The sequence below is a fragment of the Mesocricetus auratus genome, unplaced genomic scaffold (genome assembly GCF_017639785.1).
Source record: "Mesocricetus auratus isolate SY011 unplaced genomic scaffold, BCM_Maur_2.0 contig_11830_pilon_obj, whole genome shotgun sequence".
Classification (NCBI taxonomy): domain Eukaryota; kingdom Metazoa; phylum Chordata; class Mammalia; order Rodentia; family Cricetidae; genus Mesocricetus; species Mesocricetus auratus.
The window spans coordinates 32,703-48,501 of NW_024433468.1; the positions used below are offsets into that span (position 1 = coordinate 32,703).

Genomic DNA, 15,799 nt, shown 5'->3' on the forward strand with positions numbered 1-15,799 from the left:
TGAGGCTCAGACTTGAATTTTCACTGTAGCTCAGCCCATCACATAGTGCGAGTTTCAGTTTGACGTCCTGCAACTCTAGCTCTGTGACTGCAGCAGAAAAGATTGTCCTTGTAGGCACACATAGAAAACCTTAGACTGTTTATTGGCATCTGGATCTGGTCAATTTTATCATTACCTTCCTTGTTGACCTTCACTGTCTTTCTGAGGTTGGTTAAGTTTCTCTCTCTCTCTCTCTCTCTCTCTCTCTCTCTCACTCACACACACACACACACACACACACACACACACACACACACACATATATATATATATATAAATGATTTCATTGGAATGACAATGACATATTGGCTGCAGTCCAAATAGTCTAGTTGTGAATGGATAGTTCAATATTCTAGTAGGTGCTCAGTTTCCTGAGGCTGTGTGTTTCATCTGGGCCTTTTGTATTTTCTGGAAACCCAAAGAAATAGGCTCCAATGCCAGTGAAGAAATAGACATGTTGGTAACACTGGAACAAGAAAGCAAAGGATAAACACACTCCATTTCATCTTCCCTTGTCCTTATATAGGCTTTCTGTTCCAGGTGTAGCCCAGATTAAAAGGGTATCATCCAGCCAAAAGATCCAGATCAAATCCATGTAGTGTTTTTGCCTGAAAGTCTACATCACAATTTTGCCCTCCATAGTTTGGATTATAGTTCACTCTAGTTAAACTCAAATTCTAGTACTAACCAGGCCTGACCCGGCTTAGTTTCCAAGATCAGAGGAGATCAGGCGCGTTCAGTGTGGTATGGCTTAGGCTTAGTTAAACTCAAATTAACAACCAAGAAAAGCCATCACAATATACATACTCATGCTGTACAATAACAATAAGGGAAAAAGAATTCCTGGATTTTAAATCCAGCAGGAAAGGTATAGGTGAGATTTTTTCATAAGGAAAGCCAAGTATTGTAATTATATGCTGAATTCAAAATTAAATATATTAAAAGGCAAATAAAGGCCAACAAACAACAATAACAATTCAAAACTAATGAAAACCACAATCAAAATTTACATAACTGTTAGATAAGTGCAGAGTAGGGTTCCTTTAAGCTAACATGCTGCCCATGCTACTATGGCAATCATCAAGAACAGAAACCATAGCTAGTGATTGCACACCTGTGAGGAAAGGTGGTTAAACCATGCCATGGGATTCATAACTAAAGAAGTGACTTTTGAAATCACTCCAATGTTGTCAAAACAATGAATAATTGAAAGAAAGAAAACTACTGTGCTAAGCAACTACAGCATCGATGAGTGATTCTATGAAGGTGGAAACAATGTCAAACATCTATTTCGCACACATAAGGAACCAATGACCATCACATGGTGGAAAACCAACACTGATCTCAGTAGTGAACCAGTAACAATTATGTTTGTTTTCTATGCAGGTGGAAACAATGTCAAACATCTATTTCACACACATAAAGAACCAATGACCATCACATGGTGGAAAACCAACACGATCTCAGTAGTGAACCAGTAACAATTATGTTTGTTTTCTTCTTTGGTGGTGATTTGTTTGCATGTATATCTGCACTTGAGCAGATATTCATGCAAACACCAAATAAGTTTCCTCCTCCTGAGCTTCAAGAGATTCTCTGAAGGATGGAATATGTCACCTTTTGTAAGAGCAGTAGCCCTCAACTCTGTGTCAGAAACTCCTTGTTGTAACACAGAAGATATCCTGTATATCTAATATTTACAGCTGCAAAATTAGTTATAAAGTAGAACAAGCATCATTTCACTGATCGGGGAACAAATACACCTGAGGAACATTATTAAAGGGTCACAACATTAGGAAGGTTGAGACGAATGTATGAAGAAGCCTCATGAAGTCACACTACTATCAAGTTATTAGGAATTATCATTTTAAAACTTTGAACAGAGATATCACACATGGATAAATTATGCCGATTCCAGTGAAAAGATGAAATGCACTCTTTGTACCATGGACTGGTTATCTGCCTGGGAATTACTGGGCAGGAAAGCCAGAGATGCATTCCAGACTAAACTGGTAATTGCCAGTGATCTTGCTTGAACACCCTAAGTATCTTGTGTCATGAAATACACCAAACATTTCGAATGTGATTTTATTTTTGAATATGTCTGAGTGAGAGGAGAGAGAGAGAGAAAGACAGAGAGAGAGAGAGGCCAAAGTTGAATGTACCTGGAGACTCTCCTTCCTGGCTCCATTTTGTAGGGTGCTGGCAGAGAAAATTGTTAAGGGTCTTTCTTTCCAATGGACCCTGCACCATACAATACCATCCTATTGGGCAAGTTGTCTGTTTTGGTGCTTTCTATGGGCATAACCAATGTCTCTTGTTTGGTTTAGAATCCTCACCCACAGAGAGAAATTCATGCCATGGTCAACAATTCAAGCTTGGGATTTATATGTCTGAGGAGAGAACCTAATGCTGTTTTGCTATTGATATTTTTGTTAATCTGTCCTCTAAACATTCATGTTCTAATTATCAATTTTTTACTACTCTCATCCTAGGTGAAAGAAGTCTCCTCTTGCAGTTGGTAGTGGGTAATGCAGAGACTCACAACTGTTCAGAAGTACTATGAATAAGCAACTGTGTAGGCCTGGAACATACATGATTTCTTTATGGCTGAGGGTGGGTCCCACAATGCTCCATTGCAGCCATGAGGGTCTACTGGCAGTTAATGAAAGCTATTACATTCATTATTTTTTATGGAGTAAATACAATTTTCTTCCTTACTTTAAAAAGAAATTGTGCATTTACTCAAGCATTTCTTCATTTTTTAAAAAAGCTGTATTGTTTTATGAGGTTGGGTTTCTCTGAGTAGTTCTGGTTATCTTGGAATTTGAACTATGAAACCTGATGAACTCTCAGTGATCTACTTGCTTCTGCCTCCAGGATTCTGACTTTATGCACCACTGAGCCAAGCGTCACTGGGGATTTCAGTTTTTATTTAAATTAAAAGCAATCTTATTTTACATACCAATCCCAGCTCCCCTTTCTCTCTTTCCTGTCCTCCCACATGCCCCACCAACTTCCCATCCTACCCCCATTCACTCTTGAGAGAGGATGAGGTCTCCCATGGCAGATCATCAAAGTCTGTCACATCATTTGTGGCAGGACCCAGGCCCTCCTTTAAGTTAGATGAGGATATATCTCTAAATTCAGAGAGGTTCTATGCACCTCATATTCCTGGGGAAGCTTTGAAGCCGTACTTCTGAGAGAAGTCATTAATCATTCAGAAGAATTTGCATCAATCCAATATCCCCAAGGTGTCTACAAATATGAACCATCCTAAGCATACATGATGTGGCGATCAAAGCCTAAAATCAGGCTGAGACCATCATATAGCTCAGCTTTGTTGGATCTTGGTCAAGATGTTGGTCTAGATTCATGACTTTCACCATTCCCATCAGAAATGGCTGCACTAACATGGACAGCGTCTCTTTTCCACTTTCTCACCTTCTATTTTAAGGTTTAATTCTACTTTGAAGATTTTGAAAGTGAGCAGTTGATGAGATATTATTGGAGCAGCTTTTGTGTTTAATTTTGGGTGGGATTTGCTTTTGTCAGCAATTTGATCACTAAGCAAAAGATCTATCAAATTGAATGTTTTGTTGACTGAAGTTGCTAATGCTCAATGACAAATAGGTTTTATATATGGTAAAATGTATGTGGATTCTTAGAAATATGAGTTGTATGATGTACATCACAGTTTTGGTCTTTGCCATATTTTTATTTTACTATATTTTGTCATTATTATTATTAGAAGTAGTAAGGTTCCTTATGAAGTTCTGCAGATCATGACTATGCAGATCAGGATGGAGTTAGACTCACAGAGATCTTCTTGTCTCTGCCTTCTGAGTCCTGGGATTGAAAGGCCACCTTGCATGGCATTATTGTCAATTTCTGGATGTTGATCAAGATACATAACTCACAACTGTTTTTAACCACACCACAGCTTCTTGCTATATGCTGCCCTGTTCTGGTATCCACTGCCAAACAGGTAGTGCACAGAAATCCTTGTAGACAAGGTACCCACACACATTAAAACTAATTCACACAGTTACTTTCCAGAACTTTATTTCAATGTGAACACAGTTCAGAAAAGGCTTTCAAAAGTTTCTTATCTTTATGTTTCCAGTGTGTATACCTAGGATTTGCAAGTCAAGCATACTGTATAAATGCTATGTTACATGATTTCCAAAGGTGTTTTCTCTCCAGGATAAACTCTCTGATATCTTCTAAGATTTGAAAGGTTCATATAATGCATGCTACAGTTTTAAACTTTGTGAAAATTATGATATGAATTTTCTGGTATGCTTTAAGGGTTTTCATGTAGGCAAAGGATTTGCCACATTCCTTAATCTGTAATATCTCTCTCTAGTATGAACTCTCTGATGTATTGTAAAGTTTTTAATGTAGGCAAAAGATTTGTCACATGCCAGACATTTTTAAGGTTTCTCCCAGAATGGACCCTCAGATGTATACTAGGTTTTTCTTGGAGGAAAATAATTCATTTCATTTTGGACATGTGTAAGGTTACTCTTCAGTGTGGCCTCTCTGATGTTTTCTAAGATTTAAACTCTACTTAAAGAATATGTCACATACTCTACATTTGGAAGGTTTCTAACTAGAGTGAATTTTCTGATGTTTTTTAAGATATGTGCATGTAGCAAAAGATTTGTCACATTCTCCACATTTGTAAGATTTCTCTCCAGTGTGAATTTTCTGATGTTCTCTCAGGTATGTGCATGTAGCAAAAGATTTGTCACATTCCTGGCATTTGTAAGGCTTCTCTCCTGTGTGACTTCGCTGATGCTGTGTAAGAGTTGACCTCGCAGTAAAGGATTTTTCACAGTCCTTACATTTGTAAGGCTTTTCCCCTGTGTGAATTCTTTGATGCTCTATAAGATTTGTCCTCACAGTAAAGGATTTGTGACAGTGCTTACACGTGTAAGGCTTTTCTCCTGTATGAATTCTTTGATGCTGTGTAAGCTTTGACTTTGTAACAAAGGATTTGTCACAATCCTTACATCTGTAAGGCTTTTCTCCTGTATGAATTCTCTGATGTACTGTAAGAGTTGTTTTCATAGTAAAGGATTTGTCACAGTCTTTACATTTGTAAGGCTTCTCTCCTGTATGAATATTCTGATGAATTATAAGATATGACCTCACATTAAAGGATTTGTCACAGTCTTTACATGTGTAAGGCTTCTCTCCTTTATGAATTCTCTGATGCTGTTTAAGTTTTGACTTGATAGTAAAGGACTTGTCACAGTTCTCACACGTGTAAGGCTTTTCTCCTGTATGTCTTCTCTGATGCAATGTAAGGCTTGAGTTTGTAGTGAAGGATTTGCCACAGTCATTACATTTGTAAGGCTTCTTTCCTGTATGAATTCTCTTATGCATTGTAAGATTTGAACTCACACTGAAGGACTTGTTACAGTCCTTACATGTGTAAGGCTTCTCTCTGGTATGAATTCTCTCATGTTTTGTAAGACTTGACTTCACTGTAAAGGATTTGTCACAGTACTCACACATGTAAGGCCTCTCTCCTGTATGAATTCTGTGATGCACAGTGAGGTATGAGGCAGTGCTGAAACATTTCTTACATTTCCCACACTGGTACGGTTTCTCCTCAATGTATACTGGTTGTTGAAAAAGACGATATGTAGTGTCAAAACATTCATCATATTCTCCCTGCCTGGGCACTTTCTTTGTACTGTAGAGACTCTGATGTTGATTGAACGTTTGAAGACAAATTTAAGGATTTCACACAGTCTTTAGGTTGGCAAGGTTCTTCTCCAGTGTGCACGCTCTCATATCTATCTGGATTTGTAGAGTCAATAGAGGCTTCTCCAGGACTACTGCATCTATGGTCATTAGAGTTTTCTGTAGTTTCACTTATTCGAAAAAGTGCACATGTGGAGGGGTCATGAAGAATTTTCTCAAACTGATTACACTGACAAGACTCCTTTTCAGTCTTCCCATGCTGATGGACAGGATCAGACATGAAATAGTTCTCTGGAAAATGAGTAAGGTCATATTAGTAGGGGTTGTTCCAAGATGTAGTATCTGATAAATGACTGTGTTTTCTCTTAAAAGAAGTCAAGCAGCAACTACTTAGACAGGCTTCTTACCTATAATTGAATGTGTTATCACAAAACCAGATGGACAGTCTGCAATGTTTGTGAATCATAACAGTTATCTCATACTTATTAAAAATGTCTAATGGCACAAAGATGGATCATGAAAGTGTAGGATCAAGATAGCTTTGAGATTCAGATCATTGACTCATTAAATTTATCATACATGCCTCCATGTTTAAACAGTTCTCAGAAATTGATGAAGAACTGTTTAACCCAACACCAAGCTCACAGTATTCAATCTTATTTTGGGATAGGCAATGAAAAGTTGTGTTCAAAAGACCAAGTTCCTTAAAAGATTAAAGTCTTTCTTAAATACATCACAGGATTTATTTTTGCCTTATAGATTCTTTAAAAGTAATATAAGGAAGGACAGTATTCTGTCAAACACAGAAGCTGTGTTCATCTGAGACAGTGCTGTCAACGCAGTTATTTCCATAGTATCCACTGTCTGAGATCCACATCATACTGTGATTCTGAACTGTGCATAAGTTTATTCTCAATTCTAGTCTGTACACCAACTCCTGAGAGTATTTTCCAGAGGATGTCTGTTTATCCTCTACTGGAAGTAAAATGTGGATTCATAATGAAGCAGACATCAAAGATAGACAATTAAAGAATAATCCTGTTTCATGAACCCATATTGGACTAATAATTGGTAAAATTATTGTAATCTTGTGCCAAGATCATTAAATCAAATGACATTTTAAACTAGTATTATCATAATTCAGGTGTTTTTAGGCTGCTCTTGTAATAGTTACAACAGAAAGAATGATTCTATACTAAGTTAAATGATCAGAAATACTTTCAAATGCAATGGAATATGGCAAAAACATTCTCACACTTGCTTTGCCTTTTACAAGAAGCCATCACTCTTGTCCTGCTCATATCCTAGGCCAGCTTCCACTCCCTCCTATCTACATTCCAGTGGAATGTCATTTGCTCCTGAAGGTGACTATGCCTGCATTGCAAATAATAAGCCACATGTTCTGTGAAGAAGCCCATGACACATACTGAAGATTTTCGAAAGAACACTGACATCTAACCCAGCATGTGCTCAGTACATGAAGAGAAGGCACAGCAGAGGAATGTGGGGATGTTTTCCAACTGCCATTTCCTGTCAGAATCTTCATCAAATTTAGGGACTTTTAAATATTCACATTGAGTTTTTCTGAGAATGGTACCATGTCAGGCACAACTATGATCATCAGGCTTTAATATAAGCTATAAATGTGATATGATACTAATTTCCTGAATGCATTATGGAATTCATATGAGGAACTCACGACAACTTATACATGGAACAGGGAAAGAAAAATGTCAAGAAACCATTATTTTACACCACAAAGCTTTCCCTAGTGTCATGTTTCTATGGCACTTTTATAGTGAGATTACTATCAATAATGTGAATACTTGCAACTGAGAACTTAGAAATTGTGCAAGGAAAATGTTCTTACCAACAGAGACCAGGTTGTTGTAATTCTCCAACATCACATTAATGTACAAAGCTCTCTGAGCAGAGTCCAGGCACTGTCCAGTCATCTTGGGAGAAGTCTACTGACACATCCTCGAATGTCAACAGACCCTGAAATAAAAGACTTGATTGACAATGTGGTGCCAGACAGAGAGCTTTCTGCATATGAGTAAACTTGAGGAAATTAGGGATGTAGATGATGAAGACAGTCAATCAAACAGATGATTTTAATATAGTCATATTGTCATAATGATTGTTCTAACTCTGTGAATACAGTATGACACAACAGGCTTACAAGGAATACATCCATAAAAACATACATTTAAGGTCTGTACATAGTTTATCTATCTGTTCTGGATGCTTTGTTCATGTCCCCCACAATCAGAGTGTACATGTTTACAAAGAAATACTTATGGTAAGGAAATTTGCTTTAATGCAGTAGCTGTAGATCATGGTAAAATAGTGCCAATCAATCAATTCTATGAATTAGTTGAGTTTAATAATTCTGTTCTAACATGCTAAGTTCATATGTTTGAATTCTAGTTTCCATTCCATTCCATTGAAAAGCAAGGAGGTACTTATGGAAGGTATACTTCACTGTTTATGTCACAGGAAAATAATTTTCACATTTTCTCACAGTAACTATGAGTGTTGTAACACTGCAAACTGATGATTTTTAATATTAACATATAAGAACAGATAGTCTCTGAGATTACTTTTGTAAGTATTCCTCAGTCACTACCAACAAGCTCGAAAAAGCTCACATCAATCACATTTTGTATAATCTAAAGTTTGCCTAATAAAATAGGATTATGCCAACTAGGCAAAATAATACTTTCAGATATTTTGAAGAATATTTCATTTGTGTAGAGTTATGATAAAATGAAGGAAGTCCCATTACAGGATATTTGATTACACTGTGTGAACATGTGTCTACCCTTGCATCCTTCAACTAAGGCACCTGATTGGTTTAATAAAGAAGTAAATGACCAGTAGGTGTGCAGGAGTTCCACACAAAGGGGAATAGAGGAAGAATCTGGTGTATAGGGAGACATCAGCAAGATACAGAACAAACTGGAAGCAAAGATGACAGAAAGTGGAAAAGCCAAATGTGAGAGCATAGATTAACAGAAACAGGTAAATCTGAGATAACAGAGGTAGTTGGGAACAAGCCGAAGCTAACGGTCAAACTTCAATAATTAATAATAAACCTCTGTCACTGTTGGACAGCTGGCAGTCCCACAAAGGAAAGTCCAACTACAATGTCCATAAACACATCAAATTATGTTAATTTGTAGGTAAAAAAGTACACATACGTGTAGTAACTGTGTATGCATTCCCAAATGACATAGATTTCCTGTCAGTAAAAGGTTGTCTAAAATCCTATGAGAAATATCAATTTTCAGTGATTTTCAAATGTAATAAAGCACAGAAGAACAGCTCAGAAGAGAATTGGATATTTTTCATGTCTGAATATTGTAGTTTTGGATGTTTTCCCTTCTAGTACATATTCTATATTGAGTATCAGGTTTTAGGCTTATGATTCTTTATTTCTCTGGACATGCATAGTGGTGATCTATTTTGTCTGAGTCATGAGGCACGAAGAATGCAGACATACAAATACATTGATTTGTACAGTATTTGGATCTTGTTAATTTCAGTGTGTGTGATTTGTTGCTTGTTTGTAACAATTATCCTAATGTATTTTAAAATATTATCAACAGCAAAATGTTAAATGCATGTAACATCTGTACACATAACATCTAGAAATGTGGACAAGAACACTGACCTGGGGCATGGTTACTGGAGAATCAGCCATTTCTTTCTGTTTGTCTTCCTCAAGTTTCTCTTTCAGGAACAATGACTAGATGGACAGCTTGCTGTCTTTCATGAAAAAGGGTCAACACAAGAAAAGGAAAAAGTTAATACTGACAGCCATTAAAGAACAAGGACAAACCTCATGAACCCACCCAAGATACAGAACATGACCAGCTGTCTAGACAATGAATATAAATCCATTGAGAGCCTGGAATGACATTTAAAGCTGTGTAGTAGTAAATAGAGAACCAACTATGTATTATTACATAGAGAAAAAGTCTATCATAAAACTGATAGAGACTTAAGGACATTACAAGATACAGACATAGGTTGCAATTGTAGACTAGGGTAGTAGAGAGGTTAGAGATGAGACTAGGTAGTGTTTGAGGTTTACATGCACAAACACAGAGTATGTATGTATATAAAAGGAGATTCCTGTGGGATAAGGGGAATAATGTGCAGAAGAAAACTAGGAAACAGTGATCCAAAAAAGTGGGAAATGGAATGCTGGTGTGTGTGTGTGTGTGTGTGTGTGTGTGTGTGTGTGTGTGTGTGTGTGCATGCATGCTCACTCCATTAATGGAGAAGGGACATACATATATTCAGACAGAGAAGAGAGTAAAATAACAGAAAAAAAGATGTCTAGAAAGGTCATAAAGATTCTAACCATTATCATCTTCAAATATGCCTATAAGATATATAAATCTCTGGAAGCACATACAGTTAGAGAATAAATGATAATTCCCTGTCTCACCTCATGATGCTCCACACAAGAGACATGGATTTTCTACCAAACCACCCACAGCATCCTGCTTTCATATAGCTGGTCACAGCTGTCTTTGAGAATTCTAAAACTTTATAGTTTACTGGGGTTATCAATGTTTGCCTCCCAGACAGTTGATGGTGAGCCCCTTCTGTCCTACCAACAATGAAAATTATGAAGCATAACAATGAGCTACCCTGCACCAGAACACAAAGTGTACAGTAGTAGAAAACACACACAGCTTCTAATTGAACTCAATGCCTTCTCAACAATGAGAAAACCAAGTCTGGTGCTGGGAATGTAGTCTCTTTCTGGGAGTTAGAGAAGGATGGATCATGGAGGAGAACCTAAAACTAATATGCATGCCTTTGCATGAGTCATATACAATTGATTTTCCTCTTAGTATCAATTCTTATGTAGAAAGTGTTCTCATAGCTATAGCAGGGTCATTCTGACATCTTTCTCAGTGGAAGTCTATAGAATTATTTCCAGTGAAATATAAGGTGACAAACCTAAAGTCATGTCCCACCAGATCCTTAGCTACTATCTCTTCCCTCTCCACTTCCAAGGCACTTTTTTAACGCTCCACAGATGAACAGATCTGCTTGATCAGCACCCCTAACATGATAAAACAATCATTCAGGAAGCACCTGGATCCCCAAATCAGAACTTTCCTCAGTGGATAAAGATATAGGATTCAACAAATGATTCTTCATTGTCATGCAAGTTGTAACACTGAAAATACCTATAAACATTTTCAGTGAGTATAACTTGAGTGTTACTTCCAATCACTTCCCAGTCCAATCTCAGGAGCAGAAATGGAACTCAATGATTTGGATCACAAAGAACACAAAATGAATTATTGAATTTACCACGGACCAAATTTGATAAAAGTCTTAAATCTGCCAAAAGGAATTACACTTAACAAGTAATTTTCCAAGAAACAAAGAGAAGGATCAAGGAAGACTGCGAGCAAACTGTTCTCACCCACAGGAAGCAGACTGCAAGCATTGAGCCTCCTCCTGTGGGAAGCCCACAGCTACATCACTGGGTGTCAACAGACCACAAAATAGAAACAACATGTTTTGTCACCAGAATTCTAAATAGTCTTAATAAAATCAGAGACTTATTAATATAAAGGCTGAAAAATCACAGAGGTAAAAGAGCCAACCTCTAGTGAGATTTCTTACCTCTACTGAATCCTCAGGCCAAAAGGGTGAGAGCAGTTTCTAGGAGTCCTCAGACTGAGTGGGCTGAGATGCTGAGATGCTGACTCCTTCTGCCTTATATTCCTCTCTCTGCCCAGCCAAATTATTTCCTGTCTCCACCTCCCTAGTGCTGGGATTAAAGGTGTGTGACTCCCAAGTACTGGCATTAATGCTGTGAGCTCTAATTCCTTTTGAGATTGATGAAATCTCCAGTAACCTGCGGTGACCTTGAACTGCTGTCCTCTTGTTTCCAAATCCCAGGGGTTGGGATTAAAGGTGTGGGTGTCAAGTGACCAGGCTCTATGGACTACTAGTTGCTAACTCCCAAATCTGAATTTCAGGCAAGCTTAATTTGTTAGAGCATACACAAACCATCACCACAAGCTTTGACATGTTGTTCTGATGCACATTTAATGTTAGTACTTGGGAGACTGAGATGGGTGGAACTCTTGAGATCTAGTACAGCCTGTCCTACATGGTGAGTCTTGGGCAAGACAGATCAACACCTTGTGTTCAGGTCTCAATCTCACCAAACAGAAGAACCAAAATTAACAATTTGGTCATGTGTCCATGAACAGAGTACTTATTTTGGATTAAGGAGACAAAAGATTCTTGTAGAGATTTTTCTGATGTAAATGAGTTATGGTAATTATTCACAAACCGCTTTCTAATTTTATCATGTATTAGAAACCTTTTCATTTTCTTTCCTTCATCCCCACCCCTGAGGACATGTTTTCTCTTTTTAATCCCAGCTATTCTTTAAACTGCCAGTGTTGACCAGTCTAGTAATGAACTCCCAGTGATTCCCAAATGGTGGGATTAAGCGCTACTGTCAGCAGCACCTGTTTCATAAGGGCTTTTCTAACTGTTACTATATGGAGATCTGACTGATTGTTGGTGGTACACGCCTTTAATCTGTGCACTCTGGGGGATCTCTGTGAGTTTGAGGCCAGCTTGGTCTACAGAGGGAGTTCCTGGAAAGCTCCAAAACAACACAGAGAAATTCTGTCTCAAACAACAAAATACCAAAAAAAGATAGAAAGAGAGAGCCAGAGAGAGATATAGAGAGGCAGAGACAGAGAGAGAGAAAGAAAGAAAGAAAGGAAGAAAGAAAGAAAGAAAGAAAGAAAGAAAGAGAGAGAGAGAGAGAGAGAGAGAAAACACAGTGATCTGATACCATGAAACAGCATATTGTGTTTTTCCAGGCTCTAAGGTTTAACATTAAGGACTCAGCATGAGAAAACACATTTCTGTTTTCTTTTTCTATCTGAGACAAGATCTTACCATAGAACCCTGATTTTTCATAGAATGAACTGTGGATATCAGCCTAGCCTAAAACTCACTGAGATCCACCTGTCTTTGCCTCACCAGTGTTGGGAATAAAGATATTTCCCTATAAGCAGTCAAAGATACTTTCAGAATGCTGTATTTACATAACAGAATGCCAACATTTCAGATGAAAAATTAATAGTTGGTAAGAATTTCACTTTTAAATGTCAGTGTATACAACAATATCTATGAAACTCACAAACACTCTACTTTTGGATTCAGTCATATTTAGAGGTTGGGAATGACAAACCTAGATTTATGTGCCACTCTCTTGAATAGAAAAGGAGTTTACCATGGAAGTGAGCATGGATGGATGCTGAGGTGAAGAACTTTTTCCTTTGTAAGGTTGAAAGACCTCGGCATCAAAGCGCGGGGCACCGAACTGAACCCTCTGCCCAAGAACCGGGGCCAGACCACTGGATGCAAAAGCAAGAGGTGCCTTGAGTACACAGGTGCCTGCGGATGCTACTGCAACTCGGGTGCAGAGCATACCGGGCTTGCAGGGAGCACATTATTTATAGAGTTTTAATGGTTACATAAGTATCAGCATAGCAACAGGCATTTTATTGGCTCATCTTGGGGCCAGGGGTAGTTCCCACAGACTAGGTTTCCTGGTATTGCCTCCTGAAAGACCCCGGCACGCTCCAGCAATTATTATCCGGGTCCCATGACCGCTCTGGTGACCATAGATCCTGTTTGACATCCTGCCAGCTGGGCGAGGCACCTGGTCTGGGTTTTTTCATTAGGCAATGGCCTGGCCTTGTTTTTCTTTTCCTAGGGGGCCCTGGGTAGGGGTCTTTCAAGGTAACAAAGGAAGTGTTTGCAAATATCAACACATGAATATAAATATTCTACTAATTTATTCTATAGGAATATTTAGACAATGAACATTAACAAAAACAGCAGGATTAGTGGAGTTCATATAATCTAAAATTTGTCATCAAGAGCTACACAAACATAGCATAAATTTCTGATAAGATTTAAACCAGATAATCTAATTGCATCTTTGGATCCTTCACTCTTGTGTTCCTGGACAGCATTCCCTGACACTGTCCTATTTACTGATGACTTTCCCAGGACTCCTGACTGGAACCTGTAGCTCTGGGTAGTTTTAGAGTCCCAGGGAGTATCTGGTCTTTTCCTTGGCTCCCAGGTCTGCTCAAAGAAACTCCCACATTATAGGCTTGAAGTTGTATCTGGGACTTGCTCTTTGACACTTAATTCTTTATCTAACAGATCACCTTACAGTCCTCACACACTTGGATTCCCCCAAATCCAATTACTGAGAATTCTCTAATTTCTTCCACTCTTCAGTCTTCTCCTTTACCCATCTAAAGTCTAATCCTCCCAACTGCTCTTTACAGGTGAGTGGTCCTGCCACAATACACCAGTCCCTCCAGCTGTGTAAAGCTGCCTTTCACCCAGTTAATTTCAGGCAGCCCTAGACCGGGTCTACACAGCCTACCCATATACTTGCTGCCAGCCTAGAGCCTAACTGAATGTAGGAAGATGCTGCATCCTAGTATCTGACCCACACAGTGATTCTGAGCCTTTCTGATAAAATCAGGTAGTCTCACCTCAACCTAGTTACCAAATTTCCTGGCTTCAATTTACACTAAACAATAACATGCTAAATTGAGATGTCAGTGTCCCACCAGCAACAGTAAACTGTAGATCAAAAAACCAATTCATCAGCCGGGCGGTGGTGGCGCACACCTTTAATCCCAGCACTCAGGAGGCAGAGGCAGGCGGATCTCTGTGAGTTCGAGGCCGGGCTGGACCGACAGCCTCCAAAACAATACAGAGAAACCCTGTCTTGTAAAAACAAAAAACAAAAAACAAAAACAAAAACAAAAAAACCAATTCATCACTTGTGACATTTGAAGAGGTGTCTCAAGAAGTCAGTGGTCAGACCTTTGCTAACAGATCAGGGCTGAGTTCTTCCTGTCCTGCACTGCTGTCATCACTAGATGGTGTTCTTGTCATTTTACTCACGCTGGAACAAGGTTGTCTTCTGTGATTGATGTTAAGGTGTTTTGGTCCACCCCACCCTCCATGCATTCATTGCCCCCCCCCACTTATCAAACCAACTCCTAGATGAACGCAGAGACTCTTGGCCCTCCCAGATGTAGGAAATAAATAAGTTATGTGTAGTGGTATTTTCTTTGTAATCTAACAAAGAAAGCTTGCCTTAATATCAGAAAAGAAGAGTAGTCAGCCCTGAGATGTTACCTGTATCTCAGTCAAAGTGGGCAAATCCATCTCCATGAAAACTTAGATGCCAATGGTCTCCACCAAACCTCCGACTGCACTGCTCCTGTCTCCTCCTGCCTTACATCTCTCTCTCCAACCAGCCATCACCCTTTTACACATCTCCCAAGTACTAGGATTAAAGGCTTGTGCTCCCAATTGCTGGGATTAAAGGTGTGAGCTCCCTTTCTCTTTTAGACTGATTCACTCTCCTGTTGGCCAGAGTGGCCTTGAACTCCCAGAGATCCGACTGCCTCTGCCTCCTGACCTGGGATTAATCCTGTGATGACCACTGCCTGGCCTGTATAGCCTCTCAGAAGTAGCAGGCATGCCCCTATTGTTGAAGCAGCCATTGACTTCAGTCATAGCCTGGAGACTTGATGTGGACTAGAATTTAGCACCTTCTCCCTGGAGACTAGCTTTCCTGGTATCATAAGGCAACATTCAACCTTTTAATTAAGGAAGGGAGCCAACAGTCTCACCCAGATAAGGAAATTATGAACCATAACAATGATCTACCCTGCACCATAACACGAAGGGAGCAGGAGGGGCACACATGCATTCGTGGTAACCAACAGCTTCTATTGGACTGAAAGCCTGTTCAACAGAGGGAGATCATGTCTGCACTGGAATCCTAGTCTGTTTCTTGGGGTTAGAGAAGGATGAATCTCAGAGAAGAAGGTAAAACCACTATGCATAACTCACATGCATACTCATGTAAAATTGACTTGCCTCCTTGTATCAATTCTCGAATAGAAACACTTCTAATAGCTATAGAAGGATAATC

General features: G+C 38.9%; 1 pseudogene; it reads right to left on the bottom strand.

Annotated features, from left to right (window-relative positions):
• Positions 1-4,608: 4,608 nt before the first annotated feature.
• LOC110339382 lies at positions 4,609-9,442 on the bottom strand (annotated as a pseudogene).
• Between the last annotated feature and the right edge of the window lie 6,357 nt (positions 9,443-15,799).